The sequence below is a fragment of the Tenrec ecaudatus genome, chromosome 15 (assembly GCF_050624435.1).
Source record: "Tenrec ecaudatus isolate mTenEca1 chromosome 15, mTenEca1.hap1, whole genome shotgun sequence".
In the NCBI taxonomy this organism is placed as follows: domain Eukaryota; kingdom Metazoa; phylum Chordata; class Mammalia; order Afrosoricida; family Tenrecidae; genus Tenrec; species Tenrec ecaudatus.
In genome coordinates, this window is record NC_134544.1 from 108349180 (window position 1) to 108357480 (window position 8301).

Here is an 8301-nt window from a genome sequence, read left to right on the forward strand (position 1 = left end):
TTTAGAGTCCAGTTTATGTTTATAAGTGTGAAAAGTATTCTGTCAGTCTCAATATAGCCATAAGAAAAGGCTGACACATGTTCTTTGTGCCCACTGTGATTTCCAGAGAGTACATGTAGAGCTGAATTATGAGGGAGCTATTGTATCACTGGAAACTTATGGTTGGGAAGATGTCTGAGGACTTTAAAAGCAAAAAGTTAACATTGCAATAAAACACAGAAGAAAAATAGTGCTTATCACACCAGCTTGTGCGATCATTAGATGTCGAAGGGATCAGATATCAGCCATCAAAGACCAACAACAAAAAAATCATATCATTGTGTGCTCACTATCCCAATACAATCACTGAAGACAAATGTGTGCATAAGCAAAAGTGGTGAAGAACGCTGATGGTGCCTGGCTATCAATAGATATAGTGTCTGGGGTCTTAAAAGTTTTAAGGTAAACAAGCGGCCCTCTAGCTCAGAAGCAGAATCCAGGACAGATGATCTCTTCAGGACCAGTGGTGAAAGTGGCAATGCTGGGAGGGTGGAGGGAGGGTGGGGTGGAAAGGGGGAACCGATTAAAAGGATCTATATAAAACCTCCTCCCTGGGGAATGGACAACAGAAAAGTGGGTGAAGAGAGACCTCGAACAGTGTAAGAGATGACAAAATAATAATAAATTTACAAATTATCAATGGTTCCCGAGGGAGGGGGGAGGTAGGGGAAAATATGAGGCCTGATATCAAGGGTTCAACTAGAAAACAAATGTTTTGAGAATGATGATGGCAACAAATGTACAAATGTGCTTCATGCAATGGATGGATGGATGGCTTGTGATAAGAGTTGTATGAGTCCCCAAGAAAATTATTTTTTAAAGTGCTTATATTAAGGAATTATTTATCTCTTGAATTAAGTAGTACTTAGAAAATCACTAGAAATGTTGATTTAAAGAGTCCATTTGAAAACATGGTTCAGTCTGATTCCATGAGTGTTGAATAGCTAATTTTATTTCTACTTGAATCAGAATAAGAGACTTGCTAAACCGGAGGGATGGGATAGATGCTTGGTTTCACTCCATGAATGTTTTACACTGTTCCATACGAATTCATTGAAAATAAAGGAAGGTACTGTATCAGACTCATTAACTGCCTCATGCTACAACGTTTATTGAGCAGTGGGAATGATATTCATTGCAATGAATAAGTCACAACTTATGCTGCCTGGGAAATTATCTCTGAGTGGAAAGAATGGACAGGGAATCAATAAATATAGGAGGGGTGGTGGAGCTTTTGTAGTCAGATTTTTCCTGCTAGGTGAGCATGCAGCAATTTCTGAGTTAGTGCACTCAGCGGCAGCACCTGGGAAGGTTCTCTCTGGTCGCAGTGAATTTTTTCATACAGTTTTCACTTAAACCTCATTTTTTGTGATGGCTGATTTGAGAGAACAGTGTGCAGCTGTGAAATTTTGTTTATCACTCAGGAAAACTGCCGCAGAAGCTGTTGTGATGTAGAACACAGCTTACGAGGACAGCACTATGGGACAAACTCAAGTGTATGAGTGGTTTTCTCATTTCAAAAAAGGTGAAATGTCAATTGATGACAAATATCGTTCTGGATGTCTGTCAACTTCCCTACTGAATTAAATGTTGACTTGTTCATTTGGAGCTTATTCCACCAGGTCAGGCTGTTAATCAAGGCGTCTATTTAGAGGTTCTGAAAAGATTGCATAATAGTGCACGACAAAAAGGCATGATTTCAACAGAGGACTGGTTTTGCCACCATGATAATGTACCTGCTCATGCAGCCATCTCAGTGTGTCAGTTTGGGGCCAAAACCAGCATGCCTCTCTTGCCCCACACACCTGACTCACCTGACTTTGCTCAGTGCGGCTTCTTTTTGTTTCCACAAATGTGGAGGGACATGAAAAGACTGCGATTTGACAAGGAAGAAGAGGTGAAGGAAAAAATGAGGGAGGTGCTGTCAGCCATCCAAACCGATGAGTTTGAAAAATGCTTCCAAGAATGGGATTACAGGCTTGACCAATGTATTTAAGTGTAGTGGAGAGTACTTTGAAGATGATAAGATTGTTTTGTAAAAACAACAAAACCTTAAATACATAGCTTTAAAAAAAATCTGGGTTTTTTTTGGGGGGGAGGGGAGTATCCCCTTGTAAGTGCAGTATTACAGTATATACTATGCACCATTTGCATATACAAATAAGACCCTCAATCAGACTTGTGTGATAGAGGAAAGTTTTCTTCGAGAGAAGCCAGGGAAAGAAGGAAAGCATGACGAGATAGAGGTAACAGGCTGAACAACAATCTTAGAAAGATCACATTGACGACAATACGGGCGCTTGTCTGTACAGAGGTGAGAGTAGAGGGGATGGAGAGCTAGCAGAGAATGTTACCTATAAGAAGTGATGCGAGCTGGCTGGGAAAGCGAGGACAGGGCCGCCGAGCAAGCAAACTGTGGAAACACAGAGTCGTGAGAAGTGACCGAGCTGCTGATGGTTAGGAGACAGTGGAATCGAGTGTGTGTGTGTGGGGGGGGGGCGGGGGACGGGGGGGGGCACACAAAGCCTCCCAGAAGTCTATATTGGGCAGGGCAGGAGAAGTCACTGTCCTCCTTGAAAGAGAGGCTACGCAAGGAGGAGCAAGTTGAAGACTTGAGAGCTAGGAGGTGCAGGTGTTTGTAGTGTGATTGAATGCGCCTTTTAAAACGCACTGCTCTTTAGTCCATTTCAGCTCATCGGTAGCCCGTCTGTGGTTTCTGAGACTGTAAGTCACTATCAGAGGAGACGGCCTCATCTTTGTCCTGGTGGGTTTTCACCCCGCCGTTAGCAGCCCCATGTTTAACTCACAGTGTCGCTAGGGCTCCCTTAGAGGGTTAGCATCTGTGGGATCTCCCGATAAAGCTGTCCAGCAAACTTTCAAAAACGTGCGTATTGATTCATCTCCATGTTCCTGACAGACTGCTTGCTCTGGGCCAATGGAATCATGATTCTGTTCCGTGTAGAACCAAATGGAAAGGCATCAATGATTCAACAAACTACAAAGAAACAATTGTGAAGAACTATAAGTGAAATCATTGGGTGCTCATGGGAGATATTGTACAGTCAACGGAGTTTTCAGGGCAGGCTTTCAGGGGGGAGCAATGTCTAAATTCAAACCTGAGTAAATATGGCAGATTACCTGGTGGGGTAGCAGAAAAACAGGGATGTAATGGGGTGAGGCAGATGAGGAGTAGCTTTCAGGCTGAGAAAATAGCAAATGCAAAAGCCTGAAAACACAACAACCTTTTTTTTTTTTTTAAATAGAAAGATAGTGTGACTGAAACACTGAGTTTCAAAATGTCACTGGGGTCAGGATAGGCCTGAGGGTCTTGCAAAACAGTCTGCAGTTTGCTCTTTATTTGCCTGGGACGGAGTGCCTTCCAAGGGCACGGTCTTTTGTGCTAAAATGGAAAACCCTGAGCAAACATGGATTTTAGAGGATGCTAGAGGGCCATTAGAGGGCTTTCATTCGGGGAGCTAAGAGATGAAGTTTGCAAACTGGAATCATCATCACTCAGGCTACAATGTGGGGAAAGAGGGGGGCAATGCAATAACGAGGGTAACGTTGGACACACAAAACTGGGGGCAGGAATGGCACGGCAGTGAAGGGGAACTGTTGGGATTTTAAAATTTTTAATAGCTATATTAATGATGTTTAACAAAAATTTTTTCATTTAAAAAGTGCTTTAATACTGGCAATACAATATCCTACAAGAAGAGGTGGGAAAAATCAGAGTACTATGATCAAAACGGTAAAGAGAACACATGGGTAAATGGTGGGGCCCTGTCCTGGTGCCTGAGGTAGAACAAGGGCAGCTTTGTGCAGATAAAAGAGAGAAGTCTGTTCCAAGCATAATGTCTGCTAAACCTCAATTTCATATAATTAACCATCTCTTGGTTTCTTTTACTCTTAAATATAAGCGTGCTCCAAATGTGAATGCCTCTGAAATGGCTCAGAAACCCTAAAGTGGCAGTTCTGCCCTGTCCTATGGGCTCAACTCAAAGATTGTGAGTTGGTTGGTTGGAAAATTCAAATTACACTTGCTACCTCTGATAACCAAATGGTAGTGTCTTTTAACCCATCACCGTGGAATAAATTCCAACTCATAGTGACTCTCTAGGACTGATGCACGTGGGCCTTGGAGAACTGTGATTGGAATGCATACATGTGAACCCCCACTGAAAGATTGGGCCTCAAGGATAGGAATGCAAAGATGGTGTATTTCGTTCCGTTGTGTGTAGGGTCCCTCTGGATCAGAACTCACTCCGTGGCACTTAAAAACAACACACAGGAGGGACGGGGACCTAGCCTACCCAGGTTATCTACAAAGGAAAACCGCACCCCCCCACCAAGATCACATTCATCGGCATGGGGGATAGGATTCCATTATAATAATAAATACAATTCAGTACTTAACAAGACTCACAGAAAACAGGGTTGGGGGTGGATGCCATTGCATTAGAACGGATGTGCTTATTTTGCTAGGAAACTTTCCCAGCCTGTAGGACCACCACTCAGTTTCAAACCACTCCCAATCTTTAAAAAGTAGTGTTTCTCGGGAGATAAAATGTTGAGCTTTAGTTTAGATCAAAGAGTAACTTCTAGTTGCTTTTGTTCTGCCAACCACTTTGACCAAAACATAGCAGAGACCCAGAAGCAAGAGCCAATGTCTTGCCCCCATGCCAAAAGAACATCCCAAACCGCAAACCCAAGTTAGAGAAGTACCCTGATGATCTTTTTTTTTTGAAACAATTTATTAGGGGCTCATACAACTCTTATCACAGTCCATACATATACATACATCAAATGTATAAAGCACATCTGTACATTCTTTGCCCTAATCATTTTTTCTCCTCTTTTCCTTTTTTACATTTTATTAGGGACTCATAGAACTCTTATCACAATCCATACATATACATACATCAATTGTATAAAGCACATCCATACATTCCCTGCCCCAATCATTCTCAAAGCATTTGCTCTCCACTTAAGCCCTTTGCATCAGGTCCTCTTTTTTTTCCCCTCCCTCCTCTCTCCCCCCTCCCTCATGTGCCCTTGGTAATTTATACATCGTTATTTTGTCATATCTTGCCCTATCCGGAGTCTCCCCTCCCCCCCTTCTCTGCTGGTACCCTGATGATCTTAGAAAAGATTTTCATTATGAAGATTGAAACAAGATCTTGATATTAAAGTATAAGATCATATATGCTGACATTCCAAAGCAATCTCATTTACTAGAAAATAAAGAAATGCTCAAGAGGAGCAGGTACCATTAAAGCCACAAATAATTGATAGACAGGTGGGAAAGGTAACTAAACAGATGTCCTATTATTATATAAGGCACAATTCATGGAATTGATTATTGAAACTAATGTTATTGAAAGCAATGATGACTACAATTTTCCAAAAGCCTGCTATTTTTAGCTTGGACTTATTTTCAGAGAGGTATAATATCTTGATTTGAAAAGACATACCAAGACCAGGATAAAGGCCCCTTTCCCCTTTGCCTAAAGGGCTTGCATATACTTGCTGCCCTTTCCAGGAAGGCTCAGTTTGGGGGTCTGGAATTCCATGGAGGAACTTGAGATGCCTGTGTGTGAACCTCATTTCCAGAGCTCTTGTTCCACCTGCTGGTTCCAGACCTTCTTCAGCCTCTCCAGAGTCTCTCCCAAATATCTTTAGAAATGACCTGAAAGTGTTTGGCATGTGTTCACAGCCAAGCTCTGTTCGTTTCTACTCTTGGCCACAGTTTCTGTTTTCCTCTGCTGCTGTCTGACTGGCTATGTGGATTGACAAAGAAGCTATGCAGATCAAGGACAAGCTCATTTAACCACATACTTCAGCTCCCAAGCACTGCTACTTCTGAAGTAATATCATGCTAATGGGGTTTCTGAAACCCACTGTGCTCTGTGTGGAAGTGCAGAGGCAGATTCTCACCCACCCATTTGTGTGATCCTTCACACCCCTATCATAGCAAAGCTGTTTCTACCCAATGCTGTGCTGAGTTTAGTGAAATCCTCTCCTGCTCTCAGTTGGTTTCTAATCAATCAGCACTAAGCATCCAGTACTATGAGGCTGCGGTGACATCTGCTGGTCAAAGGAAAATTGTCATCCTCAATATTTTGGGGGGGTTGTTTTGTTTTTCTGTGCCCAGTTCATGAAACTTGTTAGGTTCTGGAGACCTTGAGGAAGGAAAACCAACAGCCACACATTCACCTAGGAAGTGGAATGTTGGCAGTTCAAACCCACTCATAGGTTTCTCAGGAGTGAGACATGGAGGTCTGCTTCTGAAGGATCACTGTGAAGCACTGTGAAAACGCTGTGAAGCACAGCTCTAGTCCCGTGAAGCTGACCACTTAGAAGCTACTTGCCAGCGACTGGTTTGTGTTTCAGTTTATTTTCTGGTTTTAATTAGAATCCGGGGTGCTGCAATACATTAGAACAATTGATTGCTAACCAAAAGGTTGAAGGTTGGATCCACCCAGAGGTGCCGTCAAAACAACGTCAGAAAATTCTACTTTCAGAAGATCAGCCATTGAAAAACGATGGGGAGAAAGTCTGCTCTGTGCACGTGAGGTTGTCACAGACTACAGTGACTCTACAGCATCCTTCTTTTAAAAAAGAAATCCGGGGAGGGAGGGGAAAAAAAAAGAGGACCTGATGCAAAGGGCTTAAGTGGAGAGCAAATGCTTTGAGAATGATTGGGGCAGGGAATGTGCGGATGTGCTTTATACAATTGATGTATGTATATGTATGGACTGTGATAAGAGTTGGATGAGCCCCTAATAAAATGTTTAAAAATAAATAAAAAAGAAATCCATTTTACTGGGGCTCTTACAGCTCTTGTCGCCATCCATCCATCCATTGTGTCAAGCACATTTGTACATATGTCACCATCATCAATTTCAAAACATTTTCTTTCTACTTGGGCCCTTGGTATCAGCTCATTTTCTCCCTTCCCCCACTCTCTTCCTCATGATCCCTCAATAATTTATAAATTATTATTTTTTTCATGTCTTACACCAATTACTGTCTACCTTCACTCACTTTTCTGTTGTCCATCTCCTTGGGGAGGGGGTTATATGTCGATCATTGTGATTGGTTCTCCCTTTCGCCCTCCACCTTCTCCTTACCCTCCTGGTATCACTACTCTCATTATTGGTCCTGACGAGTTTATCTGTCCTGGATTCCCTATGTTGTGAGCGCTTGTCTGCACCAGTGTACATACTCTGATCTAGCCAGATTTGTAAGTAGAATTGGGGTCATGACAGTGGTGGTAGGGCGGGAGCATCCTTAAAGAACTAAAAGAAAATTGGGTGTTTCATTAGTGGTAGACTGCACCCGGACTGGCTCATCTCTCCCTTGTGGCCCTTCTGTAAGGGAATGTCCAATTGCCTGCAGATGGGCTTTAAGTCTTCACTATGCCTTCCCTTCATTCACGTCTATATGATTTTTTGTTTGGGGCCTTTGATGCGTGCTTCCTGATCCTATCGACACCTCTTGATCACACAGGTTGGTGCGCTTCTTCCATGTGAACTTTGCTGTCTCTCAGCTAGATGGCCACTTGTTTTTCTTCGAGTCTAGATACTATATCTTTTCATAGCCACGCACCATTAGCTTTCTTCACCACATTTGCTTATGCACTCGCTTTGTCTTCAGCAATCATGTGGGGAAGGTCAGCATCATGGAATTCCAGTTTAATAGAACAATGTGTTCTTGCATTGAGGGAGGACTTGAGTAGATGCCCAATGTCTGTCTTCTGCCTTAATACTTAACAAACAAATATATGTACATAGATCCATTTCCCTATCATTATATATAAATGTATTTACATATGTACATGCCTGTAAATAGGCCTCTTTAAATGTCCTTTGCCTCCTAGTTCTGTCCTCTATTCCCTTGTACTTTCCTCTTGTCCTACTATCAGGTTCGACCTTCATATGGGTTTTGGTAATTCCTTTTAGCTATATTGCCCTTTATCAAGCTCCACCAGGCATCCTATGCCCTCCTTGCTATTGATTTTAGATCACTTGTTGTTCACTTGTCCCTGGGCTTGTAGGTACTCACTTCCTTTCCCCCACTTCCCCCTTTCTCATGTACCTCTGGAACAGTCAGTCCCATTATTTTCTCCTCCGGATTGTTTATCCCACCTATCTTGTCTAGATAGACATGCAGTGACAATAATGTCTACAGCATTATTCTATATTTATATATATATATTCTCTCTGTATATTCTCTCTGCTGAGGAAACAGCATTTACTA